This window comes from Eschrichtius robustus, chromosome 11 (genome assembly GCF_028021215.1).
Source record: "Eschrichtius robustus isolate mEscRob2 chromosome 11, mEscRob2.pri, whole genome shotgun sequence".
In the NCBI taxonomy this organism is placed as follows: Eukaryota; Metazoa; Chordata; class Mammalia; order Artiodactyla; family Eschrichtiidae; genus Eschrichtius; species Eschrichtius robustus.
The window spans coordinates 4,600,900-4,615,560 of NC_090834.1; the positions used below are offsets into that span (position 1 = coordinate 4,600,900).

The 14,661-nt window shown below is 42.8% G+C and overlaps 1 protein-coding gene across 1 annotated transcript in view; it reads right to left on the minus strand.

The window, feature by feature from the left end:
* TMEM45B (transmembrane protein 45B) overlaps window positions 1–5,809 on the minus strand; it is a 30,222-nt gene extending 24,413 nt beyond the window's left edge. The window contains exon 1 of the mRNA XM_068556454.1: window positions 5,725–5,809. The gene's annotated coding sequence lies outside the window, so the exon portion shown is untranslated. The remainder of the gene's footprint in view (window positions 1–5,724) is intronic.
* Window positions 5,810–14,661: the final 8,852 nt, after the last annotated feature.

Below are 14,661 nucleotides of genomic sequence, written 5' to 3' on the forward strand. Positions count from 1 at the left end.
CATTTGTAGAGACGTGGATGGATCTAGAGACTGTCATACAGAGTGAAGTAAGCCAGAAAGAGAAAAACAAATATCGTATATTCACGCATATATGTGGAACCTAGAAAAATGGTACAGATGAACCGGTTTGCAGGGCAGAAATTGAGACACAGATGTAGAGAACAAACGTATGGACACCAAGGGGGGAAAGCAGCAGGGGGGTGGGAGTGGTGGTGGGATGAATTAGGAGATTGGGATTGACATATATACACTGATGTGTATAAAATTGATGACTAATAAGAACCTGCTGTATAAAAAAATAAAATCCAAAAATTCAAAAACGAAAAAAAAATCATTGAATTACAAAGTTGGGTGTGAAGGTGAATATTTATTTACATTGAGGAAAGAAATCACAACAAACCGGAGCCATGGAGATTCAGGGCTCTTTCTTTTAAAATCTCTGTAGAAAATTGACCAAAAATGCCTCTCGAAGGCAACCTGGCTCCCTGCCCACACCCCCGACAGCTTGCAGCGATTTGCAGCCCTCACAGTGGCCCTGTGACTTCATCAGCTCCGGGTAAAGCTGCCTCTACCTCCATGCATCCTTCCTCAGGAAGCTATGCTCCAGCAGAACCAAGGAACGAAAAGGCATGGACTCCAAGGGACAGGAATCCTGTACAATCCACAGGATGCCAATGAGGGAGCTCCCAGGGTAACAAGGGGCTCAGAGAAGGACCAGTTCCAGAGAATGGGGGAGCTGGCTGAGCAGGGATTTCCCAAGGAAAAAAAAAAAAAAAAAAGAAAACTGGCTACTTACTTGACGTTGACTAACTCTACTGAGAGGAATTTGACCATCCTGTCAAAGGTTGAGCAAGAATTAGTAATGAGTACTCAACACTTAAGTAATTGAAGATGTAGCAGTGACTTACTCCAGGACAATAGAAAAGGTTGTACAAGAGAGGAGGTGTAAAAATCATGGTTTGTCATATGGCTCAGTTGTGAATAATATTTACATAGTCATAATAATGCAAACACTAAACATTACTATATCGAAAAATATTATGATATAACTTGATATATTGGGACCTTGCAAGAAAGGGAAGTGAATGTGAAGTAGAAGTATGAGGGTATAAGAGAGCTAAAGCCACATCCTTCAAGGTAGAATGTCAGTAGATACTCTCTAGAACTGTGTGTGTGTGGCCGGGGGGTGGGGGGAAGAGCCAATATTTGCATGTTATTTGGGAATATGATGGTAAACATGAGAAAAATGTAGCCAGAAGCATGGAAAGTAGTTGCCTCTGGGGATGCAGCTTTGTATAAACTCCATGAAAACCTTGTAGAACTTTTAAGACTACACATTTATTTGTTTTGACCAAAATAGAGAATTAAAAAAAGAAAGTGATGCCCCAAGAGGAGTGAGACAGAAAGCTGTTGGAAATAAAATGAAGGTGCCTCTGCTAAACTACCCCAAATTCAGTGTTTTTCAAGTTGTGGTCCTGTGACTACCTGCATTCAAATTACCTGCAGTGCCAGTTTATCATTCAGATTTAGAGACCCATCCCAGACCTAAGTAATCAGCATTTCTCAGGGCGGGACTTGGAACCTGCAATTTCAAAAAGTTCCCCTAGACCCACTGCATTATCTATTGCTTTTTAGTAAACCAAACAACAAAAAATAAAATGAAAAAGAATAACAGATGTAGAAACAGAGTCAGTGACCCATAAAAAGCACCATGGCAGACACTGCTGTTTGCTTACCTGATATCCATTCTTCCTTATTAACAGAATCCCTATTTTGTTGTATTGGCAACATGTCCAACGAAAGCACTGGATTTTCTCAGGCTCCTTACAGTTTGGGGTAGTTGTGTGACATAGTCTTTATACCAGTGAGATGTATAAGAGGTCTACCGGGTGGAGCTTCCAGGGAAGATCTTAATGTTACAGTAAGTCCCCTACATAAACGAGTTCCGTTCTGAGAGCGCGTTCGTTAAGTCCAATTTGTTCGTAAGTCCAGCTAAGTTAGCCTAAGTACCCAACTAACACGTTCGGCTATATGGTACTGTACTGTAATAGGTTTATAATACTTTTCACACAAATAATACACAAAAAGTAAAACATTTTTAATCTTACAGTACAGTACCTCGAAAAGTACAGTAAGTAGTACAGTCCAACAGCTGGCATCCAGGGTCTGGCATCGAGTGAACAGGCAAGAAGAGTTACTGACTGGAGGAGGGAGAGGAGGTGGGAGATGGTAGAGCTGAAGGACTGTCAGCAGTAGGAGACAGAGGGCAAGCCGCAGTTTCACGTGAACTAACTTACGTGATTGGACACGCGAACACATGTTCGCATCTTTGGAAGTTCGCAACTTAAAGGTTCGTATGTAGGGGACTTACTGTATTATCAAAAAGGGACAGACTCAGCTGGTACATGCCTTCTGCCCTTCTTTCTGTTAAGCACAGAAGAGGTGCCTGTCCTTCAGTGAGGACGAAAGCGTGCTAAGGGTGGAAGGAGCCTGCTTCGGCCCTGGACTTTGCACCTGCAGACCTCTGGTTCTCTGAGAAGAATAAACTCCTTACTTATTAAGCCCCCAGAGTGGGGTCTTCTGTGACTTGTAGCTGAATGAAATCCTGATGACATCTCCTACTTGTTCAAATGTGTATTTGATATACTGTATATTGAACACATTTTTTTGAGTGCTTTGGGCACTGTGCTAGGAATAATACAATGGGCCAGACAAATAAGGCTCTTTCCCCCATGGAATGTGGAATACAGTTAGAGTAGAAGAGTCTACAGGTGTCTGAGTCCAGGATTCAGAGGGGCTATGGTTTGCTGTCACAGACCCTAAAGCAACAGAGTCAATCGAAATAAACCACTTGATTTATGTATGTAGGAAGTCCTCAGGGGACCACATGCCAGAAGGAGCAATAGTCTGGACATTGGGAGACCTAGGTTTTCTCTGTAATTCGTTAGCAAAGTACATTTGGGGAAGCTACAGGGGGTGATGGCTTAATTTTTCCCGAATCCACTTTTCTTCTTTGAAAAACAAGAAGATTAGGCTCAGCTCTAAAATATTTTGTGATTACATTGAACAAAGATGGCCATGAAATATACCAGACAAGAGTGTTTCTAAATTTAGACTCTAAGAGTTCAAGTCAGAGGATATATTAAACAAATCACAAACAACTGCCCACTCCAAATTAAACAAACAAACAAACAAAGGGAAAAAGAACACGCTGGAGGGAGTTCTGGTTTGAGACCCGGCTCTGCCACATAACAGCTGAGTAACCCTGGGACGGACACTCAGTGTCTCTAAGTCTCAATTTCCTCATTTATAAAATATGAAGCAACTATACTCCAATAAAGATCTATTAAAAAAATAAAAAAATAAAAAGCATACTAAAAAAAAAAAAAAAATAGGGCTATTACTCTGACCTCAAAGTGCTGCTTATTAAGGAAAATGCCTGGTACTCTGTAAAGCCCCATTATGATTTGATACCAGCAAGATATTGATGATGGCTTAGAAATCTAAATCCTGCTAGGGGAATACATGAGCGTGCTTTGATGTTTTCAGTTTAATTCTTCATTACACAAGGCAGATAGATCTTTTGAGTTTCCTTCTGCCTGCCATAGTGTACCTTGTGACCCATTTTATTTTTACATAAGAGAACAGGCAAGAGAAACAAAAACAGCTAAAATTGAAATCATCTCTGTTTCTAGCCCCAGTAAAGGTTGGGAGAAAGGGCTGGCTGGTTAAAAGGGAAGCTGGGTTCAAACGAAGTGTGGGAATTACATCACTTACCTGTGGCCTCTAATTGTCCACATTCAGTATTGTATAGTATTGTGAATAATCTGGGTTTTGCCTTATAACCTGTCTCAAGCGTAGATGGGAAATTTGTCTACATATGCAGCCATTAGCTGATGACGCAGTCATGACTTCCGTTCTCTTACTCACAATTATAAAAAGTTTTGCAGTAACAGGAACTTTGGCTATGGGAGTGGTTCTACCCACGGTAAAATTGCCCGTATCCATTTTCAACAGCAGATGCATTTGAGAGAGAGAGAGACAATCTTTTGATTAACAACCAACGTAGGTAACATCTGTACTTTGACCAACTGAGCATGGCAGCCAAAGTGAATGTGAAGGTGGTGGGGAGATAAGAAAGCAGAATTATTTCTTCCTCTTTATCCCCCTTTCACCTCAGCCCTTGCCAAATCCTGACAATTTCAAAGTGCTATTTGCTAAGATTAGGCAAGGCACATAACCAAGGATATATACTGGGGAATACTTTAAATAAAATTACTGGTGCCAAACGTGAGATTCAATAACTTCACATAGTCCATCACAACCAACATGCCCCAGAAGGGTCGGGGAGGAACCCATAGAATATAAGGAAAAATGCAGAGTATGTGGTAAGTGGTAATACTGTTTCCACCGTCCATGGAAGAAGTGAGAGGAAGTCAAAGGTCTTTAAAAAGAAAACTGAATGCTTGCCTCCTGTAGTACCAGAACAAATAATGCATAACCAGAAATAAAGCCTTTTTCTCTGCTTATGTCAGGTGCTCTCCCCGTGTAAAATTAAGGGGCCTTATTCAACAAAGCCCTCATATCAGTTCCACATCTTTCCCAGAAACTTTAGGAACAGAGGGTAACTACAGAGGAACTCTCAGTCAGGAAGAGCTCAGTCTGAAGCAGGCCGCACGCCCCTACCTCAGAGTGTATTATTTTTCTCCCCGACAGTGTTCAACATGGTACAAAACCCAGAATATATTGAATATGTTGCAATCTGGTTAAAAAGAGTACACGTTTCCTTTAACAATAAGCCATACTACTACTTATTAAAGTGAATGTAAAAATACAGGTAAAATTCTTTTGTCACTTTATGAGCCCAGCAGAGCGGTGGGTAGGGCAACGGGGCAGACGGTCAGGGATGTGGGGAAAATGGCAGACGAGGGCAGTGGTGGAAGAGAACAGGAAGGAAGTGGTCATTTCTGGCTAAAATTTTGAAATGGTTTATTTCATAAGGGGCTTCCCTTGCTGCAGCACAACCCTTCTTACATGGAGGGCTAGCTCCTGTCTCCAGAGGCTATCACTCTGGACCCAGACGGGGACACCTAAAACTATTTTCAGGTCCCACTAAACCTCTCCAACCACTGCTAACCTTCCCCCCTTGACCCCTCGCATCCCTCTGCCCACTGGCCTGTCGGTGAAAGCTAAATAATGGCTCGGGGGACATTATCTGTCAGTCGCCTCTCGCTATTAGCCTCCAGGCTTGCTGGCCTAAGGAGAGTATGTGGTGGGCGCATTCGTGGGGGGGGCGGCGGCGCCGGCCCGGGGAGGGTCGGGGTGGAAGTGCCTCCGCTGCGAGCCGCGGACTCGAGACAGCTCCGGTCTCCGGGCGGGACACGAGCCATCACCGCCGGGGTTTCCGATCCTCGGGGCGGAACGGAGGGCAGGGGCTTCCCACTTGGAAGCTCCTCTCACCCGGCGACACGGTCGCCCTGCCAGGCCGGGGTCGCGCCAATATTCACCCCAGGGCCGCTGGCGATCGGCCACAGGTGCGCGGGCGCGGTGGGAGCCGCCCAGTGCGGCCCCACCTCCAGCCCCGAGGGGGCCCCCGGGTCAGCTTCCCCATCCCTGGACCTCCAGCGCCTCCCTGCCCTCCCCAGCCGAGCCCCTCGCCTGGCCGAGCCCCTCCGCGTCGGAACCCCTCCGGGCCGAGCGCCCTGCCCGCAGCCGGCGTCTCACCTACGCCGAGCGCCTCCGAGCCGTCAGTCCGCGGCCGCTTTGCGCGCCGAGTGCAGCTGCCTGCCGCCCCGCAGGTGCGAGCGCCCCTCCCCGCCCGGCCGCCTCCCCGCCGCCAGCCGGCCCTCCCCCAACCCCGCCCGCCCCTCCCCGCACCTGCCCGGGGGCTGGGCCGCCCGTCTCAAAGTCCGCACTGCCCTCCACGCCCCTGACCCTCCCGCCGGGTTGTTCCCTGGCTCCAGACACTCCCTAAGATGTGCGTTCCAACGGGGGCCGGTTCCCAGCCACGTAAGGCCAGCCGTGACTAGCCTTGACCTCCTATGATGCAAAGCAATTACAGAGCCTGGGAGGTGACAGCGGAGGCTGGCTCAAGGAAGACTGTTTACCAAGCCAAGCAATCGTGGTGAACAGGCCTGCCACCTAGGCACGGATCACCCTCCAGCAAAGGAAGGCTCTGGTGTCATATCCCGGACCAGTTTTCTAGTTTAAGCTTGGTGTCATATTCATTAGTTCATTCATTCATTCAACAAATCTGCCAACAAATCTACATGCTAGGTAGACACAGTTCTAGGTTCTGGAGACACAGCTGCAAAGGAAATAACGTCCCTGCCTTGAAGGAGCTGCTTCTAGGAAGGAAGGCATGACTTTGTAGTGTCATGTGGTCTCCATGCTCTCATCTCTAAGTTAAGGGGTTGGCCTAGTTGTATAGTTTCCCATGCTGTCTGTTGCTCATAATCGCTTGTGGAAGTTAAAATAATGCAAGAGCTACGGCTCCATCTCAGACCACTGATCAGAATCTGGGGGAGGAGTGCGGGCAGATTCAGGGGAGCAGAGGAAGTCAGGGCTGAGAATGGAGCCTCCAGGTCTCTAAGATGCCTTCCAGCTTATTCCATTGTTGTAGGCACTGGAAACCAGGAAGGCTTCATGGAAGAGGTGCTGTATTTAGGTTTTAGAGAGAGGCAAAAGCAGGGTGGAAAGAGGACAGGATCCCCAGTGCAGCTTCTTTTGATCACGTAGCTTTTCTTTTCTCTGAAGCCAAAGTCAAAGGAAGGCACTTTTGAGCATAAGGCATAAACCTGAGCAAAATTTTCCTCTATAAATAGAGTGCATGAGGCCTGGTGGAGGGAGATAAAGCCAGAGACAGTGCTATCAGTTAAAAGGCTAATGGAGCCACATACTTGAGATGGATAGTGTGCCAGAGCCAGGAGCTGGAGAGTACCACTTTAATTTCCCATCAACGTGGGAATTGATTTAACCATTAGGCCTCATCCTGGCACTTGCTCACACCCACTGTTTGTGAAATGGATGGTAAGGCGGAGTCCTGCATGCCTGTTACCCTGGGAAATGCTGTCCCTCTCACCAGACCCTTGCTGTGGTCAGGCTTTCTCTTTGGTAATGGTCTCTTTTCCTCTAAGGCAACGATGATGAATCAAATGTGTGACCTCTTAGCTGTAGTCAAAGGTGGGTAGAGATGCTTCTTAACATTGAATACCTAGAACTAAGAAAATTACTTCTGCCTCAAATGATAATATCCAAGAGCCAGGACAAACCAGTTTTTACAAAATAAGTTTGACCATCTTTAACTTGATCTGTGGAAATAGTATAAATCAAACAGCTTAAATCAAACAGTTAACAAAAGCTAAATTACTAATGTGTCAACAGCTATAATACAATAAGAGCAGCTAACAATTATTACAAAGTTCATTTAATATAAAAGTGGAGCAGATTAGCATTTAGAAACAGATCGGTCATATGTGCCTAAATGAACACAAGGATGGCATTTTAATTCAGTGGGAAATGGTTATTTTATAAATATTGCTGACATAATTGACTGTTCTTTCGGAGGATCTTATCATAGAGTTGTTCATCATCCCATCTCCTCTTGGCCATCATGGTGCTAACGGGGCACACGGCCACCCAGCAGGAACACTATCTTTCTCAGCCTCCCTTTTAGGTAGGATGGGTTACGTGACTAAGTTCAGGAAAATAGGCTATGAGTGGAAGTGGTTTAGGCAACCTCTGGGTGGAGTCCTGAGAGAAAGGGCTTGTGCCGGGCTTCTCCCCTCCCCTCTCCTGCTGACTGGAATATGGACATGACAGTGGGCCACCAGGGACCATGAAAATGAATGGTGGAGTAAGAGAATAAAAGGAGTCTGGATGCTTGGGTGATCTCACTCAGTAGTCTCTGTACCAGTCCTGGAATGCCCATCTCCAGACTGTAATGTGAAAGAGAAATAAAATTATATTACAGCTGTAAGTCACCGCTATTGGAGGTTTTCGTCACACGCGACCAAGTCCGTGACCTAACTAATGCAGAACATCTTCCCTCCTGCTTGATACCTTGAACAAACAAAAATTGAAAATGGATTAAGTAAAGATCTAAATATACCATTCACCAGGAATCACAGTTTGGAGACGCCATTGCACAGAACAAATACATCGTAAGAACCTTAAAGATTCTGACTGAAACATTATTTATAACAGCAAGTGTTTCTCAATATGGGAGTAGTTAAATATGGTATAGCATGCCCTTTCTATGATATATTGTGCAGTGATTAAAAAGGGTGAATTAGATTTATATTTGTTGACCAGGAAAATAGTCATAATGTGTTGTTAAAGTTAAGTCTGCAGAGTGGTGAGAGATTTCTGTTTTTCTTTTTTTGTGTGTGTGATAAAATATACATAACATAAAAATTAACATTTTAACCATTTTAATTGTACACTACAGTGGCAATTAAGTATGTTCACGTTGCTGTACAACCATCTATCTATCTCCAGAACTTTTCATTGTCCTATACTGAAACTGTACACCTTTTAAACAATAACTGCCCATTCCTTGCTCCCCAAGCCCCTGGTAACCACTGTTCCACATTCTCTATGAATCTGACTACTCAAGGTATCTCTTTTAAGTGGAATCATACAGAATCTGTCCTATTAGGTCTCACTTATTTCATTTAGCATAGTGTCTTCAAGGTTCATCCATATTGTAGCATGTATCACAATTTCATTGCTTTCTAAGGCTGAATAAGATTCTGTTGTACGTGTATACTATATTTTGTTTATCCATTCACCTGTTGATGGACATTTGTATTGTTTCTGCTTTTGGCTACGGTGAATGATGCTGCTATAAATCTTGGTTTTATTTGGTGTACAAATATCTGTTCGGGTTCTTGCTTTCAGTTCTTTGGTGTATATACCCAGAAGTGGAATTGCTGGATCAAATGGTAATTCTATGTTTAAGTTTTTGAGGAGCTGCCATACTGTTTTCCACAGCAGCTGCACCATTTTACATTCCCACCAGCAGTGCACAAGTGTTCCAGTTTCTCCACATCCTTGACAATGCTTGTTTTTGGTTTTTGGGTAATAGCCATCCTAATAGGTGTGAAGTAGTATCTCACTGTGGTTTTGATTTGCAGCTCTCTAATGATTAGTGCTGTTGAGCATCTTTTCGTGTGCTTATTGGCCATTTGTATATCTTCTCTGGAGAAATGTCTGAACGCTTTGCCCATTTTTGAATTGGGTATTTTGATTTTTGTTGTTGAGTTTTAGAAAGTCTCTAAATATTCTGGATATTAATCTCTTATCAGATATGTGATTTGCAAATATTTTCTCCCATTCTGTGGGTTGCCTTTTTACTCTGTTGATAGTGTCCTTTGATGCAAAAAAGTTTTAATTTTGATAAAGTCCAGTTTGCTATTTTTGCTTTTGTTCCTGGGATTTTCATGTCATATCCAAGAAACCACTGTCAAATCCAACACCATGAAGATTTCCCCCTATGTCTTCTTCTAAGAGTTTTATAGTTTTAGCTCTTATGCTTAGATCTTTTATCCAGTTTTAAAATATTTTATTTATTTACTTGGTTGCGCCGGGTCTTAGTTGTGGCAGGTGGGCTCCTTAGTTGTGGCTCCAGGGCTCCTTAGTAGTGGCATGCGGGCTCCTTAGTTGTGGCATGCACGTGGAATCTAGTTCCCTGACCAGGGATCGAACCCACGCCCCCTGCATTGCAAGCACGGAGTCTTATCCATTGCGCCACCAGGGAAGTCCCCCTTTTATCCATTTTGAGTTAATTTTTTGTATATGGTGTTAAGTGAGGGTCCAACTTCACTATTTAGAATGTGTATATCCAGTTTTCCCTGCATTATTTGTTGAAAAGACTGTTCTTTCCCCATTGAATTGTCTTGTCACCCTTGTAAAAGATCACTTGACCATATATATGCGTGGGTTTATTTCTAGGCTCTCTGTTTTATTACATTGGCCTATATATCTGTCTTACCAGAACCATACTGTTTTCATTATTGCAGCTTTGTAGTAAATTTTGAAATCAGGAAGTGTGAGCCTTCCAAATTTGTTTTTCTTTTTCAAGATTGCTTTGGCTATGTGGTGTTCTTTGATATTCCATATGAATTTTAAGATGGATTTTTCTATTTCTGCAAAAATAAAATCTTTGGGATTTTGATAGGGTTTGCATTGACTCTGTAGATTGCTTCAGGTAGTATTAACATTTTAAAATTAAGTCTTCTAATCCATGAACACAAGGTGTCCTTCCATTTATTTATGTCTTCTTTAATTTCTTTCAGCAATGTTTTGCAGTTTTCAGTGTACAAGTCTTTCACCTCCTTGGTTAAGGTTTTCTTTGTTTTGTTTTGTTTTGTTTGTTTTTCTTTTAAATTTTTTTTTTTTTTTGGGCTGCGTTGGGTCTTTGTTGCTGCGTGTGGGCTTTCTCTAGTTGTGGCGGGTGGGGGCTACTCTTTGTTGCAGTGTGTGGGCTTCTTATTGCGGTGGCTTCTCTTGTTGCAGAGCACGGTCTCTAGGCACGTGGGCTTCAGTAGTTGCAGCATGCGGGCTCAGTAGTTGTGGCTCATGGGGTCTAGAGCACAGGCTCAGTAGTTGTGGCACATGGGCTTAGTTGCTCCGCGGGATGTGGGATCTTCCCGGACCAGGGATTGAACCCACATCCCCTTCATTGGCAGGCAGATTCTTAACCACTGCGCCACCAGGGAAGTCCCCTTGGTTAAGTTAATTCCTAAGTGCTTTATTCTTTCTGAGTGCTATTGTAAATGGAATTATTTTCTTAATTTCAGGTTTTTGTTGTTAGTGTATAGAAACACAACTGATTTTTGAGTGTTGATTTTGTATTCTGCTACTTTGTTGTTTGTTTATTATTTCTAAAGTTTGTTTTTGTTTTGTTTTTTGTTGGTGTGTGTGTAATAGGGTTTTCTACATACAAGATCATGTCATTGGTGAATACAGATCATTTTGTTTCTTCCTTTCTAACTTGGATGCCTTTTGTTTCCTTTCCTTGCCTTATTACTCTGGCTAGAACTTCTAATACTATGTTGAATAGAATTGGAAAAAGTGAGTATCCTTGTCTAGTTCCTATTTTTAGAGGAAAAGCTTTTAGTCTTTCACCACTGAGTATTCTGTAAGCTGTGGGTTTTTCATTTATGGACTTTATTATTTTGAGGTAGTTTCTTTCTATGCCTTGTTTATTGAGTGTTATTTTCATAAAAAGCTGTTGAATTGTTTTCAAATGCTTTTCTGCGTCGTTTGATGTGATCATATAGTTTTCTTCCCCCTTTTCATTCTGTTAATGTAGTGTATTACGTTAATTGATTTTCACATGTTGAGCTACCCTTGCATTCTAGGAGTAAATTCCATTCGGTCATGGTGTATAATCTCTTTGATATGCTGTTGAATTCTCTTTACCAGTATTTTGTTAAGGATTTTTGCATCAGTATTCATAAATAATATTGGTTTGTAATTTTCTTGTAATGTTTTTATTGACTTTGGTATCAGGACAATGCTGACCTCATAGAATGAGTAAGGATGTATTCCTTTCTCTTCAGTTTTTTTGAAAGTTTGAGAAGGATTGGTGTTAATTCTTTAAATGTTTGGTAGAATTAACCCATGAACTTATTAGGCCCAGGGCTTTTCTTTGTTGGGAGGTTTTTGATTTTTGATTCAATCTCCTTACTAGTTTTAGGCTTGTTCAGATTTTCTGTTTCTTCATGATTCAGTTCTGGTAGGTTGTGTGATTCTAGGAATTTGTTCATTTCATCTGGGTTATCTGATTTGTTGGCATACAATTGTTCATAGTACAGTTTTTCTCTTGTAATCCTTTTTATTTCTATAGAATTGGTAGTAATGCCGCCACTTATATTTCAGGTTTTAGTAATTGGAGTCTTCTCTTTCTTTTTAAATTAGTCAGTCTAGCTAAAGGTTTCTCAATTTTGTTAATCTTTTTCAAGAACCAACTTTTTGTTTCATTGATTTTTTTCTATTGTTTTTCTGCTCTTGATTTTACTTACCTCTGCTATAACTTTTATTATTTCCTTTCTTCTGCTACTGTTGGGTTTAGTTTTTTCTTCTTTTTCTAGTTCCTTTTTTTCTTTTTTTTTTTGGCCGTGCTGTGTGGCCTTGTGGGTTCTTAGTTGCCTGACCAGTGATTGAACCTGTGCCCTCAGCAGTGAAAGTGCAGAGTCCTAACCACTGGACTGCCAGGGAATTCCTCTTTTCCTAGTTCCTTGAGTAGTAAAGGTAGATTGTTAATTTGAGATCTTTCTTGATTTTAGTGCAAACATTCACAGCTATATAATTTTCTCTTACTATTGCATCCCATAAATTTTAGTATGTTGTGTTTTCATTTTCATTCATGTATAAGTATTTTTAAATTCCCCTTGTGATTTCTTCTTTGACCCATTGAGTGTTTAAGTGTGTGATGTTTAATTTGCCACAAATTTGTGAATTTTCAAGTTCTCCTTTGGTTATTGATTGCTAACTTCATCCTGTTGTGGTCAGAGAAGATACTTTTATTTATTAATTTTTAACTTTTTATTTTATATTGGACTATAGTTGATTAACAATGTTGTGTTAGTTTCAGGTATACAACAAAGTGATTCAGTTATACATATACATGTATCTGATATCTATCTTTTAAAATCTATTGAGAGTTGATTTGTGGCCTAACATATGGTCTATCCTAGAGAATGGTCCATGTGCACTTGAGAAGAATTTATATTCTGTTGCTGTTGGGTGTGTATGTCTATTAGATCTAGTTAATCTTTTCTTTTTGTTTGTTTGTTCTTTTGTTTTGCAATAATGAGATCATATTACATACATACACAAGTGTGTGGTGTGTGTGTGTGTGTGTGTTTGGTACATGAATGAGCATAAAGGAAGGTATGGAAAGCTACCTTGGTTACCTCATGGTAGTAATAACACTGGACAGGATAGAGGTAGGGGTGAGATTGTTAACTCCATTTTAGAAGTGTGTTCCAAGCTGAAGTGCTGGTGGCAGTGAGGGAATCTAGATTGGGTTGTATGTGATGACTGTCTCAATCATGCATGGTCTCAGGACCAGCTGAGCTGTGAGGACTGTCGTTTTTTCCACTAACACTCTTCCACGGAGTCTTGCAGAAATCCTGATTGACCACTACATGGAAGAAGGCTCTGTGATGAATTGGACTTAAGAGAGGCATGAGTGGCTCTAGTGGACAGCGCTAGACACCTCTGCTGCAACGCTACAGAACCCTCTCAGCCCCACCTCTTATTCAGTCATGATGGTGGTGACAGTCGTGCAGCCTTTGACAGGCTTTGTGCAGGTGTGGTCAGAGATTTACATGAGTGCTTATGCTATGATCTCTTCTTCCTGACTTGGGACTTCTCTGAGGCTCACAGGGTGCAGACTCTTGGCACAAACCCACGTAGTGGTCACGCATGTGCAACTAGGAGTTTGCGGGGTATAAATGCCCATGAGGCCATTTTCCATGAACGGGGAATAGTAGCCAATCCATAAATGCTTCTCTTCTGTCCCATGGGCAGATAGTTCTGAGACATATTTCAAAAAAAAAACTCCTCAAAAAGTACCGGTCAGAAAGAAAGTCCTGGTGGCTGACCTGTCCCTTCTTCCGTGTGACACTCATACATCTCTCTCACTCCTGCTCTCTGGAATCAACTTCCCAGAGACACTACCTGCACACAGACTTTTCTCTCAGGCTCTGACTTGCAGAAACCTACAATAAAGGCAGGAGCTTTGTTAAAAGGACACAGGAGCTAGCTTGAAGGAACACTCTAAAGATGGGACCATTTGAAAAACCGATAGAATGCCAACAATATAAAAAGCATGTTGGATATATTAAAAACCATTCATTCATAATGATATTCTAAAGAGAAAAATAAAATTTGTCGAGTGGAACACAATGAACCCGTTTCCAGTCCCAGGGAGGATGCCCACTTCGTGGAGGAGAGCAAAGCCCATCACACCACCAGCCACCAGCAGTAGATGTCCAGACATGCTGCCCGCTGCGTCTTGGTGTCAGAGTCGCCAAGGAGAACAACATGGTGCAGCCGTGGCTGGGGCATCGCTGTGCTCACGTAGAGACAGAGCAAGACCAGCCTCAGTAGCGCGCGTTGGTCCCCCGTGGCCAGCGGGTCCCTCTCCACCCTGGCAGCCGTCACGGGGCAATTGGTCTAGAAGCGCCCCTTTCGTGCTGGAGCAGAAGGACCCTGACTCCCCCCCCCCCGTGGAGTCTGGGCTTGTGCACGTGTGCAAGCAGGACAGAGGAGCACAGGTTGAGTCTGAATCCGGGGAAGATATTCCCATACAGGCCATAGGCCGGCACAGCGGTGTGGGCCCTCTGTCTCTTGGTAAGAAGTGGTCCAGGCCCATGGCCCATTCTTATGGGGCCACGCACGGGTTGAAAGACTGCCCATGAGACCGCTTTTCCCAACAAAAACAAAACTGATGAGATGGTTTTGGGGGTTGCTGGGACACCAACTCATTAGGTGAAAAATTAGTAACTACAGGGAAAGAAGAGGAAGCATTTATCCTGCCTTTCTGGTATGAACTATGCATCAGGGAAATTAGATAGTCTGAGAGGATGAAGGAGATCTCTGAAGAAAAATTCTAGCTAAGTGCATAATGAATGATAGAATTAGAAA